The sequence below is a fragment of the Sinocyclocheilus anshuiensis genome, unplaced genomic scaffold, assembly GCF_001515605.1.
Source record: "Sinocyclocheilus anshuiensis isolate Anshui unplaced genomic scaffold, SAMN03320099.WGS_v1.1 scaffold944, whole genome shotgun sequence".
NCBI classification, from domain to species: domain Eukaryota; kingdom Metazoa; phylum Chordata; class Actinopteri; order Cypriniformes; family Cyprinidae; genus Sinocyclocheilus; species Sinocyclocheilus anshuiensis.
Window position 1 is genome coordinate 704,944 of NW_015549559.1, and position 15,168 is coordinate 720,111.

Genomic DNA, 15,168 nt, shown 5'->3' on the forward strand with positions numbered 1-15,168 from the left:
AGACGTCCCTTACTGATACAGGGTGAGAGAGTTCAGACGTTTAAGGGTTTTCACTCTCTCTGCTATGTCTTTTCTGTTTTACACACATGCATGCAGACACACATTCACACTCTTACTGTCAGAGGCATCATGAACCTCTTTTTTGAGGGGATACCTATGATAGTCCAGGCTCACTTCTTTACCTTATTGAGATAATACATGATCCAAAACATAGTATTAAGTCAAATTTTGAATGAAGCTTGAAGCTGCAAGCATGTAATATAGAGACACAATTATGATAAAACAAGGTCAGAATTGTGAGCTACAATGTCACATTGTCAGATATAAAGTTGTAATTACCATATACAAAGTTGCAATAGTGAGATATATACACTAAAATTATGGGAAAACAAAGTCGCAATTTCAAAATATAAAGTCACACTGTGAGAAATAAAGTTGCATTGTAAGATAGTCGCAAGTACCATATGCATAGTTGCAATCATGAGATATATAGATGTGCATAACATGAACAGTAGCAATAGACTATACAAAGCTGCAATAGAAATGTATAAAGCCACAATTATGAGACATAAAATCACACTGTCACATAAAATCACAATCGCAATAAAGGCACAATTTCCCTTCATTTAGGTGGAAACAGTCTTCCATAAAAAGTTAAATATATATATATATATGTAAGTATTTTTTGAAGTAAATTAATTACTTCTGCCACAGCTAGACATGGGCCGGTATGAGATTCTGACGGTATAACCTTAGATAAAAATATCACGTTAAGATAAAAAGTTTCACGGTATCACGGTATTGCGATTACAGCTCTAAAATATGTTATTTTTAAATGTCTGGGCAAAAAAACAAAAAATTTTTTTTTTCCACTTAACACAATACATTTTATTTTTAAGAAACATAGAACATTTTGGAACACTCTATAAACATGACAGGCTAAATAATTCAAATAAATAATTGAATTCTTGGTAATTAAATTAAGTGGGCCTAAACCTGCAGCTTAACAATAATCAGAACATAAATAATTTTCTGTAAAAAAAAAAAATAAAAATAAAAAAATCCTTCTAAATAAAAAAATTAATTAAAAAAATTAATAAAAAATGCAGTCATTAAACCTGCAGCTCAACAAGGTTTTTGGAGACATGCTCACTTTCTACACATTCATCTTTCAGTCCAAGTTATGATGCAGGAATGTTCACCTTTCCCGGATTAAGTTTGGAGCGGTGAGGTACGAGGATGTCTGCACATACACATAAGGAAAGATAGAGCGCGAGTCTTTCTCCGTACAACACTCAAACAGTGGCAAAGACACCTGAGAGCCAGCAGATTGTTTGTTTTTTTTAAATGTCGTGAATTTGAACAGATGTAAACAATGGCAGGAGGCTTAAAAGTATAGACATGATACCAGCTAAATTTAATTATTGTACTAAATCGCAGAAACCTCGCTTTCTACACATTCATCTTTCAGTCCAAGTTATGATGCAGGAATGTTCACCTTTCCCGGACACCTTTCCTGGATTAAGTTTGGAGCGGTGAGGTACGAGGATGTCTGCACATACACATAAGGAAAGATAGAGCGCGAGTCTTTCTCCGTACAACACTCAAACAGTGGCAAAGACACCTGAGAGCCAGCAGATTGTTTGTTTTTTTTAAATGTCGTGAATTTGAACAGATGTAAACAATGGCAGGAGGCTTAAAAGTATAGACATGATACCAGCTAAATTTAATTATTGTACTAAATCGCAGAAACGTAGTACTTTAGTCTGCTATTCCTCGCTCTGTGAAGTAACGTTAACGTGAGGGAGCAAACTAGTTGACGTTAGCTAGTTAATTAGCCATGTTATCTGCCTCGGTAGCAAGCCAAATAGTATTTATTTCAACACTGAAACAAACGGCGGGTGGGTCTCTGTCTTGATCGGGGGTGAAAGAGGGAGAAATGAAGATGACACAGATATGTAGTTTATGTACGACCTGGAAGTATTTATTTAGCGATCGGCGCTAAAACGTCATCTGTACGGAATATCATTGTGTACAGAACATAGTTAGTCTACGTTACCCGAAAAATTCCCATACAGCAGACTTCATCTTTTTCGACGGAGGAAAAAGTTCTAGGGATTCACCTCCTTCGGCCATCCCACACACAGGTGACTCTCTGACTGACTGCTCGCAGCCTCGCACCAACCGGAAGGGGAGGGGTCGTGTGACTCGTTACGCTCTTCGCTGCACACAACCGAGGGAGTCCTGCACTTTCCGTCTTTGATGACACGTAAAAAAAACCTGTGCATACCGCAGGAACGGTACAACGGAAAATTTGTGTGGTTTTGAAACCGTGACGTTTCCAAACCGCGGTATACCTTGAAACCGGTTATCGTCCCATGCCTAGTCACAGCATTTTAGATTTTCTTTTTTTATTTATCAAATATATTGATTCCCTCTTTTTTTTTGTTTACTTAAAGTCGCATTCAAAATCCAACTGCCTCAAAACCACAAAACACAAAAGCCCTCAGTCTGAACAGGCATGACAATTCTGCAAACAGGCCACACATTCTTAAATGAAGTTCAAACTCAAGACACTGATTCTGATCATATAATCCCTGATTCCACTCTGAGAAAAGCCTAATAAAAACCTCGTTTTCACACGCTATACAAGTCGTTCTCTATTCAAACCTGCCAGCTTTACGTCACACCAGCAGCTGTTTAGTCATCTGAAGTTTCACTTAATTTTTTATAGTCGGCCATCACGCGTTTGGCATGCAACGCTCTGGCGTGTAGTGTTGGGTTCCCATTGTGAATTTTGAGTATTGTCTCACAGAGAGAAAAAAAGAAAAACACCATGCAACGCACAAATCCCCTTTGGAGCCAGAGACAGAGACAATGCCACTCCAATGGCTAGTGTCTGCAATGCCATGCAATATTTGCACACACACACACACACAATACAGTACGTGTGTGTGTGTTTGGGGTAGTACAGTGCTGTGTTTTCATAGCTCAAACCGGCTACCTCCCGCTCACCTCTGGAAGACAAGGTTAAGACGGATGGGCCTAATTAAAAAAAGCCCCTGTCTTCAGCTGAAAGGCAGCAGGTTTCTTTTACCAGCTCTATTGTGGCTGTAATTATGGGGTGAAGTGATTAGTTCCCCCTGAAGGCAGAGAGGTGACAGACAGGCGAGCCTGCGTAACCCAAGTAACCTTTCAATATTACAGCCCTGGCCCATTGTGACGCCAGCGGAGAACTAATTTCACCCAACGCGCTGACGCCGTATCTGCATCTCCGTTATGCTTTTTATACATTATTATGTCCCTCTTAATCTCTTATTTTATTTATTTCTCTGATCCAGCTCTATGATATAACAGAACATTAAAAATACCTGCTAAAAACATGCACGCTTAAAAGCTAAAGGTTAATAAGGAGGTCCCTTGTTTTCCTGGATGCTCCCGAAACATTGCTCTTGGCACTAGAGGGAAGGAGGATGTCCAAAACATGGTCCGTCCAGCCAAATGGATCCATGGGCCAGACAGAAGAGTCTGAGCAGATGACACACTACTCAAGCCGTTTAGCACGCCAGACACTGCCAGTCTTTGTGTGAAGACTTATGTATATAAAAACTGCTAATACATGTAGCTGTAGTACATATATGAATCAGTGATGGTTTGTGTCTCTGTGTGTGTGTGTGTGTATCTGAACGGTATGCCAATCGGGCCGATTATCATGCCAGCCGGTGCCATCGTTGGGCAAGGCCCTGGCGAGACACCGCTAGTGAGATACGTGCCACACGCTTTGAAGAATAGCACTAATCTGTGTTTATTAAGTGTGGGGTAACTCAAGTCCAGGAGATTAAATAGAGATTTGAGGCCGGAGCTAAAGCACCACGTCACATGCGCTTTCTCCCCGTCTGACCACACAGGAGCATATGGAGAGAGAGGAGGTGTGAAAGACTCATGCTGCCGTGAGGAGAGCAGCTGCCAATCACAGGCCTGTTTGGGGGCCTGAGCCACTAACAAGGGTTTTCTGTTCATGGAGTTTCTCAATGACCATGGCACAAGAACAAAGATCAAAACATGCACATGGATATGCTTGCAAACACACACACTTGCTTCAAACAAATAACGCAGACTGTCGGAAGTGTATCTGTCTCTCATCTTGCCTCGTATGGCGTAGCAAGTTTGTGTGTGTGTGCCTGTATGTATTTAATAAACTGTAATTTACATAGCATACAGGCCGCAAAATCACTCCATTTATTTACAGACAAAAGCTCTGATTGGATGATTAGAATGAGAACACGCATCTGCTCCGGCTTTGTTGTACTGTTCACTGTAGAAACAGTAAACTGCAGCAAAAGTGTCAATGAAAAAACATTCTGTGGTGACTCAGCTAGTAATATTTCAGGCAATTTAACATTCATAGCCCAAAATACAAAACAAGAAAAATATGATATAAAAAAATTATAATAACAACAATTTAGCATTTTCTATCTGGTTGAGGCCATTAACATTCCTCATTGTATAGTCTTTTTTTGACCCTGGGTCCTATGATAACAAAGCACTGACTATAAATTACACTGAACACATAAACTACTGTTCAAATGTGTGGTGTCAGCAATTTTTTCTTTTTTTTTTTTGAAAGAAATTAATACTTTTATTCTGCAATAACACATTAAATTGATCAAGTGACAGTAAAGACATATGTACATATTATATTTTTGTAATAGTATGTTAATAATATTACAAATGATTTCTATTTCAAATAAGGGCTGTTTGTTTGGACTGTCTATTTATCAAAGAATCTGTAAAGAAATTGATCATGTATTTTGGTGTGCACAAAAAATATGAAGCATTTGAACTGTTTTCAACATTGATGGCAATAAGAAATGTTTCCTGAACACCAAATCAGTATATTAGAATGATTTCTGAAGGATCACGTGACACTGAAGACTGGAGTAAAAGCTGCTGAAAATTCAGCTTTGCCATCACAGGAATAAAAATTGAAAATATATTAAAAGAGAAACCAGTTATTTTAAATTGTTATGATATCTCACAATATTACTGTTTTTACTGTATTTTTTATCAAATAATTGCATCCTTGGTGAGCATAACTTCTTTCAATAACAGTTTTAAAAGTTATGATAAAAATCAAAATGTGTTAATGCTCCTGAACTGTATGTACTGTCCTATAATAAAGATTTTTCAAATTATAAGAGCAATTTAAACCTGTTTTAGCATCTTCACATATTGGGAGTCAACAGTTAGCACAGCCCAGCTGCTAAGAAAAAAATACAGTATAAGGCAAACAAAACACAACAAATCGTGCTCATCTGCAACAATTATGTAATTTCTCTGAAAAATCTTAATTTGGGGACCTTCCTCAGCAAATATACGCTTGTAATGACTTATCGTTTTATTTAATAATTTATTTGATGAATTAATGGGTAGTTAATTTGATAAAAACACAGCCCTAACACACATCTCAGTCACTCTGACTCGAAACATCTTGACTTTATGGCAGTTCTTTGACGACTCTTTCATTGTTGTCTAACTCATTCTTGATCGTTTATTTGATCTTGGTTAATAACCTGGCTGATAAGATAAGCATGAAGGAGCTCTATGAAGTAAGCCGACTTGAATGAGGCCAACACTACTGACAATATGCACCTTCATAAGCACTCAGTCCATGTCAACATGTCTTACACACACAAAATAAAAGCAACAGGATGAGTAGTGTAGCCTGAGCCCCTGTGTGGCTGATACCTGAGGTGGTAGGGTTGGTGTAGAGTGTGTAATTATGAGTATGTTATGCATTAGCAAGCTTCCTTTGAAGTGCTTCTGCTGTTCAGGTACACACTTTAATTAGCACTGGCCTATTTTCTTCCTTGGAAAGGAGCATTCCCTGATAGGGGTGAAAGAAAGAGAGAAAGAAAGAAAGAAAGAAAGAAAGAAAGAAAGAAAGAAAGAAAGAATCCACTGCGTGACAGACATCCATCTTTCACTTTACATTGTGGCTCACAAACACAACAAGCGAGGACAGACAAGCCATCCGCTGCCTATGCAAGTGGTTCTTTTCTGTTCTATATCTGCTATACACCCCCTCTTTCCCAAGACACACACAACATCTTCATTAGTACCATCATCATCGTCACAGTCAGCATCATTGTTATCCTTCCACCTACCCTGAATATCTCAGAGCACACAAACACACACCCACATCCCTCCACACGGAGTACCCATGCTATCAGCACCCTGTGAGAGAGACAATGGAGTAATACTTATATGATCCGTATAATACGGAGTGTGCTGACTCTATCAGATAGAGCTGAGTGGGAGAGAATGGAGAGTTAGACAGAGGCCCTTTATCAGTGAAGGATCACATTTCAATATTCAGCAGCGCTCCCAGATAAAACCAGTGCTGATGAGAGCACCCTGATGGCCTGATACCGGCCCAATGAAAAAACACAGACTGGTCTGCGCCGCTGACCGGTCTTAAGAGAGGTCACCTACCAAACCATCCGTCACACATGCTATGGCTTTAATGAGCCACACAAAACACATATCATGCAACAATTTTATAAAAATCAAAATATATTACAAAGTCAAGAAACAATCAAAAAATCGAGACATTTTATATACAGACATTTTATATATACATATAAATATATAATTTTTTACAATTACATTTTTTTGTATTTTTACAATTAAATATATATTGAATATTTATATGTATATAATTTAAAAAAATTATTACAATAATAATATATTACAAATTATAATACACACACACAATTTATGAGTTGTGCATTATATTACTTGTAGTCAGACATGGTGACATACTAAGATAAACACTTGATATTGACCATTACAAATGAGCCTACACAAATTGAACTCATATTTACTTAAATACTGTCACCAGTTCATTCAAAAATTTGTGAGCCTTTCGTACTGCTGTGAACTTTGTTTCAGTACATATACAGAGAGAGAGAGAGAGAGAGAGGGCATAAAGGCCACATGCAGGCACCCATGGACAAGACACATAAACCATCCAGTATGGAGATGAGGATGAGGGCCGAGTGGGTGGCAGAATGACCAGTCAGGAGGGTTCACCCGACCCCAATCAGTCAAACACACTCAAACCAATCCACCAATTCGTATACAACCCCCTGACTTCTGACACACGCACACAATGGCCCAACACAGGAACACACACACCACACTCCTGTTGGACTGTCCACACAATCAGACTCAGGCTGATTAATCATTGGGCTCAGCCCTCATTGTGTCTGTTATCACTGATCTGAGTATACTGTCTGTTTGTCTCTGGCCTCTGGAATATCCATTAGCTGTCATTAAGCACACCACTCATTCAGCCCTCACTGACAGACTGAGGAAGGACGCTGTGTGATTTGTGGATGTGGACATCGCCTTGAGGAAACACAGTGAATATTCTTCAGTGGGAATGTTTTTATTTAACCTCCTCATGCCAAATAGAGAGAGGGACAATTGCATTGTCTGACTATTAATTGGTTATCTGACTTTGAAAAAATAAAAAATAAAAAATGCAATGACAGTATATTAAAGTATGTGACATTCACCACTCCTCCATTTCTTCTCCAAATTATACTATGTTATCTGCTCTATCATTTACATTTCTCATTTGTTATCTTTCATATAACAATTTGGAGTGAAACTTTCATACTGAAAATGAGCAGACACAGGAAATTATGGTAAAATAAGTCCAAACATTAAAAGACACTAAGTATTTTGTCCTGTGATATAAGTTATATACACAGTATATATAAAAGTTTAATTGTTTCAATATATATGTGCATAAAATGTTTTGGTCACACACTTTAGTTTGGGGATGGGGACCAATTCTCACTATTAACTATGACTTTTGTCTCAATAAACTCCTAATTTGCTGCTTATTAATAGTTAGAAAGGTAGTTGTTAAGTACATTTGTTAAGTTAAGCCAATATGCTAGTAATATGCATGCTAATAAGCAAGTAATTAACAGTGAGAATTGGTCCCTAAAATAAAGTATTACCAATGTTTTATTAAAAAATTCATTTTTTATCTCAGGGCTGAGGAGATTAATGGGATTTCTGTTAATAATTACTTGAGCAATTATGCAAATATGTCACATTTCAGTTACTAGATATATAGTAGATCTCCAAATTATTAAGTATTCAAACATTAGTGATATCAGTTGCAATTCACAGTTTGTTTCTTTGTATGTATTATTAGAATGGCTTCAACAAACAAGATGCTGTGATTACTTTGTGCTCTGTTTTACTATCGATATCTCTGTGAGTTCCACCATGAATGCATAAGGCTTTCCCAAGACATAAATATGTGTATGTGTGTGTGTGTGTGTGTGTGTGTGTGTGTGTGTGTGACACAACAGGGAGTCCTTAAAAACACATATATTAAACACAGCCTCTTGCATCCCAAGGCACAGTCAACAGCTGTTTTGGGTGATATTTTATTAATGCTGTAGTTTTAATTAGTTTAATTACATTCATCCCTCTTTGTGCATAATTTTCCCTTATTTAATGCAAAACAACCAAAAACTGCCTCAACTGTCATTTCAGTACACAGAAAAAAAAGACTCATAGCACTGTGGCTGTATGATTTTTAACATGGAGTCTCTTTAAAATAAAGGCACAGCATGTAGTTTAAACAGCTGGTGAACTCAAAGGGACCCCGGTTCGAATCCGGCCTGCGCCATGTACCCAATCATTTCTACCTTAGCTTTTCTGTCTGGTCGACACAGTCTTATAAATCAAAGGCAAAATTCCATAGACACAACTGAAATAACAGTACTGAAAGGAATACAACTACTTGCACAATTACTTGTCTTCAAAGATTCCTAAGGATATTAGCCCTAAACAAAGGAATGGTCAAAAAAAAAAAAAAACCTCTCGATACTTGTATTCTGCCTCTGTTTATCTGTGCACTTCACCTCCCGCACTGAATCGCATGTAAAATGAAATGCATGGTGTTTGTGTAAACAGTTTATCTGAGCTTCTGTAGACAGCTGTTCGCAGGATTGTCTGAGTGGCTGTAAAACAATAAGGGAAGTGTACGATCATCAGTGTGTAAGAGGAGCGCATGTACGCACACACAGCTCTCTAGTGGGCTGTGGAGAATGCGGACTGGGCCGTTACTGTGTTTCACCAAGAAGCAGATCCGAAATGCCAAGATGGCACTGAACCCAAGGGGGAACACAGTTCTTTATTAACACTGCAACCTGAAACTCTGGATGAGGACATAACCATGGACGTTTATTGGAACGCCACAATGGTTAGTCAGCAGCAATCCAATCTGTGTGTGTGTGTGTGTGTGTGTGTGTGTGTGTGCGAGTGAGCTCATAGGGACCCTGGTTTTAACCCCACATGCACCATGTAACCAATCATTTCTACCTTTGCTTTCCTGTCTGGTCTACGCTTTCTTAAAAATCAAAGGCAGAATTCCATTAACACAACTGAAATAACAGTTTTGAAAGTGATCCAATTACTTGCACAATTACTTGTTTTCAAAGATTCCTAAGGATATTAGTCCTAAACAAAGGAACAATCCCAAAAAAAGCCTCTCTATACTTGTATTCTGCCTCTGTTTATCTGTGCACTTCACCTCCCGCACTGAATCGTCTGTAAAATGAAATGCATGGTGTTTGTGTAAACAGTTTATCTGAGCTTCTGTAGACAGCTGTTCGCAGGATTGTCTGAGTGGCTGTAAAACAATAAGGGAAGTGTACGATCATCAGCATGTAAGAGGAGCGCATGTACGCACACACGGCTCTCTAGTGGGCTGTGGAGAATGCGAACTGGGCCGTTACTGTGTTTCACCAAGCAGCAGATCCGAAATGCCAAGATGGCACTGAACCCAGGGGGGAACACAGTTCTTTATTAACACTGCAACCCGAAACCCTGGATGGGGACATAACCATGAACGTTTATTGGAACGCCACGATGGTTAGTCAGCAGCAATCCAATCTGTGTGAGAGTGTGTGTGTGAGTGAGTGAGTGTGTGTTGTAGGGGCAGGTCTCATTTCCACCACTACAGGAATGAAGATGAGACAAAACTTATTTAATGACAAAGGCTAGTGCTGTTCGAAGCAGAAGTCGTTAGATGAGCAATTGCACGGAACAAATCCAGTGATATCTATGACAGTAGATAGTGTTATGGGGGAGGCGAATCAGATCTTTGGAAATATAATTTTTTAAAAATCGATATCGTTTACCAATTATCAAAGCGTAGAGTGCGTATGGGCAACGGAAAGTGAGTTTGAATGAGCATGTGTGTGACAGAAAATGAGCCTGCGTATGTGCGTAAGAGATGCTCTCGTGGACAGATCGCTCCTATTCTCGGGTTCTGGAAGCTGTCTGTCTCCAGGACTCATTACAGACCACTTTCGCCCCACACACATTGACTAAGCGGCCACCATGCCGCGAGCGTCACAAAACGGCTACATTTATTCCTGTCCTTCCTCCGCCTGGTCAGCGATATCACTCACTGCCCCAGACAGCTTTAGGAGACAATTACCAGCTAACGGAGCAGGAAAGATCTCTTAAGAACCATGTTTTGCCCAGTTTATCAATGCCAATAGCATTATCGTAGCGATTAGGAGGATGAAAATGTGCTCTTTTGGTAATTCAACACATTGAGGCGAAACTTGATCACTTGAGCAGCCCACTCTCCTTCCCCATGAGCCTCTCTGGCTGAGGTGTTTGAAACATCCTGGCTTCCTGTACCATACTGAGTATAGTATTTCTGGTGTGTGTGTGTTTGTGCGTAGGGGGTTTATGTGTTTTACCATCAGCAGGAGGAGCTTGGAATGATAATGTTGTTTCGCTAAATAGCAGACCTAAAGGTCAGCTGCCAGGGGCCTCTTGAACAACATGGTCCAGTCTCGGAAATAGATTGACTATTTATTGAGTGCGGGCAAAGCAGGGGAATACTCTGGCATCTCATGCTGGACCAAAATTCCCTGTTCTTTATTTCCTCTGTGCGTGGGAAGAGAGGCTTATGCGTTCACACAACCATTAACAGACTAAAAGACACTCACACTTACCCTCCTAAGAATATCAGAGGTATGTCAACAGCAGCAGAGTTACGAGAGACAGTCGTTGTAAAGCACACAAACCATATGAGATCCCATGGCTGACAAAACAGTGTCCACTTATTTAATGTTACAATACTAATATAGATAATAACACTACATATTAGACAATGAGTAGAATTATGTACCTTATTGGTCTAGCACTGGCTCAACAGTGTTCAGCTGTTGCCCACCACTGGCCTACATGTGGACCCCATACTGGGCATTCCTGTTTCTAGATAAAGTAAATAAAATAAAGGGGTCATATGATGCGATTTCAAGTTTTCCTTTCTCTTTGGAGTGTTACAAGCTGATTGTTCATAGATAAGATCCCTGAAGTTGCAAAGACTAAAGTCTCAAAACCAAAGAGATATTCTTTATCAAAGTTAAGACTCTGCCACGCCCCACTAAAACGGCTCGTTCTAACACGCCCCCACATATCAATCAGAGCAGACTGCGCTTGTCGGAAGGAGGGACTTTGTAGAAAACGAAGCGTTTGAGAGAGGCGGGGCATAGAGGACCTACAATAATGTACAGTATTTGAAAAATAATGTGTTTTTTGAACATTAAAGCATGTCAACATATTCTGTTACACCAAATACACAAAATAATGATCTTTAAAAAAGCATCATATGACCCCTTTAAATAAAAGTTATGACTAAAATAAAAAATTATTGATACACATAATAATTTAAGACAAAAAGAAACATTACGCATAATTAAAAAGAGTCAATGCACTATTTTTTTTTAATTAATTAACATTTTACATGGTAATTCCAATTCCAATGGCAAAATTTAAATTCCAATTAATAAAAAAAGAAGTGTAATTTGAGTCTGAATTTTAGAATTAAAATGCAATTTAAAGAAATTTGCATGACTGCTGTAAGTAGGAATTACCCACAGATATTCCTTGAAAACAATTTCTGAATGGAAAAACTAATTTTTAATTTAAACAAAACACAGGATTCTGAAGATGGATGGATGGATGGAACGTGCACTTTTTGAAAGTCAATTTTGCCTAGCCATGATTTTCAGGCCAAAACCCAGATATATTACAGAGGTAGCATTAGTAATACTAAGCCACTAATCACTGGGAAAATTATAATCAACCTCCAGCATAAAGCTCTATTAATATTTAACAATAATTAAGAATATGTACACATGCAATATCAATTATTTATTTCTGAACTGATGCATTGACCTCCCAGGGGACAGGTTGGGATATGATCAATCAGATACAGACAGGGAGAGAGAGACAGAAAGATAAAGAGTGAGAGTGATGCTGGAGCCAGCACTTCTCTCTCTCTCTCTAGCTTCATAGCTTCAGGCCTCTGGGACCTCCTTTAAAGATGATTCAACATTAATAGCAATATCTTTAATGCTCAGACATTAGCGATAGCAATAATTAATGTATGAATAATCACGATGTAAAAAGCATTATCAATAATTGTATGAATAATGCACATTCATTATGCATGAGTCTGGCCTCAGGGCTGAATTTGGCATTTTTGTTCTTGTCCAGAACACAGAGAGAAAGATGCAGCATCCTCGCCTTTGATCAAAACACTAACTTATATGGCATTCGGGCTGCTGGCCCAGCATTGGCCCACCGGTGGGGTACATATGGACCCTACGAACATGCGTGGGCCATGTTTAGCATGCTTTGAAGGGCAGGCTGGGGCTGGCACAAGTCAAGCAGAGTGAGATGCATTTGTATTCTATCCGTTCACAGCGCTTTAGCAGCTCTAACAGGAAAGGCCTGCTCCTGAGAGCTTCATCGAGATTAGCGCTTATCACAGACTGCTTTCATACTTCACGTAGTGCTCCTTATGCAGATATCACCAGAGACTCAGCTAATGAAGACACAGCACTGCTCTGCATATGTTGCTACCGTTACCCTCCCTTCCTCTCATGGAAAAGCCACATCAGACACATACTATGTCAACTTTCAATGCCACTTTTATTATTTGAAGTTAAATATTGTGTCACATGTTCATGGAAAGACACCTTGGATTTCAGTGCATGTGTCTACTGTAGGTGTGTGTGTGTGTGTGTGTGTGTGAGTGTGTGAGTGTGTCTGTGTGAGAAGGTTTAAAAATCGGTGGCCCACTTTGCCTCGTCAGATTGGACCACAGTGAGAGATCAAATTTAGAGGAAGGACATTATCTTTTGCTGACAGTGAGGGATGGCGGGACCAGAGAGGGGTGGACACCGTAATGAGGATGGCGACTGCTTTTAGTGTGGCACCTCTGGCTTGCCTGGGCCTCCCAGGATAGTGCAATCTCTCAGTGTCAACAGTTCTCTGAAAGCCTGATTCAATTAAGATTAAAGGAGAGCAGCGAGTGGCAGGGGTCAGTTTGATCAGAGCGATTGGCGCCTCTCTTGTTTTTACTCATCTTATAATATTTTCTTTGCCTCTCTTTCTTTTTTCCCAGGCTAACTTTGTAAGGTCCTTTGATTATCAGAATGGTGTTGTTCATACTAGCGCTATGAGTGGCGGAGTGTGTGTGTTTCATGGTAAGTGTACACATAAGTGTGTCAAATAGCCAACAGGGCAACATTTAAGCTAGCACTACTCAGTATTACTTTTTTTCACCTTGGATAAAAGTGTCTGCAAAATGCATAAATGTACATTTAAAAAATAAAAATCCCAAATGCCCAGAATGATTATTCAATTGTTATGTTTTATATCGCCATCATATATATATATATATATGTTAATGTTGAACCATTAAGTTCAAATTATAATAATAAAATAAGAAAAGTACCCTTCAATGTAATTATTATATAATAATAATATTCAATACAGATATATACAGTATATTCAATATATATATATATATATATTTTTATCGATAAAATATCTTTGGGTTGAATTTCCAAGTGATTTTTCCCTTTTTTTTATAGACACAAAATAGACTAAATAGACAGAACCCAAAATATATGATTATTCCTAACAACTGAATGATGAAAAACAACTTCACAATATACACCGTTCAAACATTTGGGGTCAGTAAGATTTTTTTTATGTTTTTCAAGAAGAAGTCTCTTATGCTCACCAAGACTGCATTTATTTGATCGAAAATACAGTAAAACCGTTATATTGTGAAATATTACTATTTAAAATAACTGTTTTCTATTTTAATATATTTTAAAATAAAATGTATTCCTGTAACTGCTATGCTGAATTTTCAACAGCCATTACTCTAGTCTTTACATGTCACATGATCCTTCAGAAATCATCTGATCTACTGATTTGGTGCTCAAGAAACATTTTGTATTATTATCAATGTTAAAGGGGTCATATGATGCGATTTCAATTTTTCCTTTCTCTTTGGATTGTTACAAGCTCTTGGTGCATAAAGAAGATCTGTAAAGTTGCAAAGACTAAAGTCTCAAATCCAAAGAGATATTCTTTATAAAAGTTAAGAGTTAACCACGCCTACCTAAAACGGCTCGTTCTAACAAGCCCCCCACATATCTACGTCACTATGTGGGAAGATTTGCATAACGCCGCCCAAATGTTCATGCAAAGAAAGAAGGCGTAACTTTTATTCTCGCTGTAGTATTGTTGCCGCCGCCATGTCGTGAAGAGCTGTGTGTTTCGTTGTGAAAGCGAAACTACTTTGTTTGGTCTTCCAAAAGAGAACGATATCTGCTTCGTCATGCCTGGAGCTGATCCGTGCTGGTCGCTGAGGGACAATAAAGAAAGGGGCGTAACATTTCCGTCACACGCTTGAGGTATTCGGCCAATCACAACGCACTGGATAGCTGGAGAATCAGAGCACACCTCGCTTTTCAGACCGATGAGCTTTGTAAAAATCGACGCGTTTCAAAAAGGCAGGGCATAGAGGAGAAACAATAATGTACAGTATGTGGAAAATAATGTGTTTTTTTAACTTTAAACCGCATAAACACATTTCATTACACCGAATACACAAAATAATGTTCTTTTTAGCAGCATCATATGACCCCTTTAAAATGTTGTGGTTCCTAAGATTTTTGTGCAAATCTTTTTGAGTCTTTGATATATAGAAAGTTCAAAAGAACAGCATTTATTTGAAATAGAAATATT

General features: G+C 38.6%; 1 long non-coding RNA gene across 3 annotated transcripts in view; it reads right to left on the reverse strand.

Moving 5' to 3' along the window:
* Positions 1 to 1,170: 1,170 nt before the first annotated feature.
* Positions 1,171 to 15,168, reverse strand: part of LOC107657095 (uncharacterized) — a 19,840-nt gene continuing 5,842 nt past the window's right edge. Inside the window, exons 2-4 of one of the 3 annotated variants that reach the window (XR_001630635.1) lie at positions 12,389 to 12,396; positions 1,512 to 1,587; positions 1,171 to 1,202 (exon numbers count right to left, since the gene is read on the reverse strand). This is a non-coding gene — a long non-coding RNA (uncharacterized LOC107657095). Of the gene's footprint in view, positions 1,203 to 1,511; positions 1,592 to 2,924; positions 2,940 to 12,388; positions 12,397 to 15,168 lie in introns of those variants that run through there. The other 2 variants (XR_001630633.1, XR_001630634.1) reach the window with 2 other exon arrangements.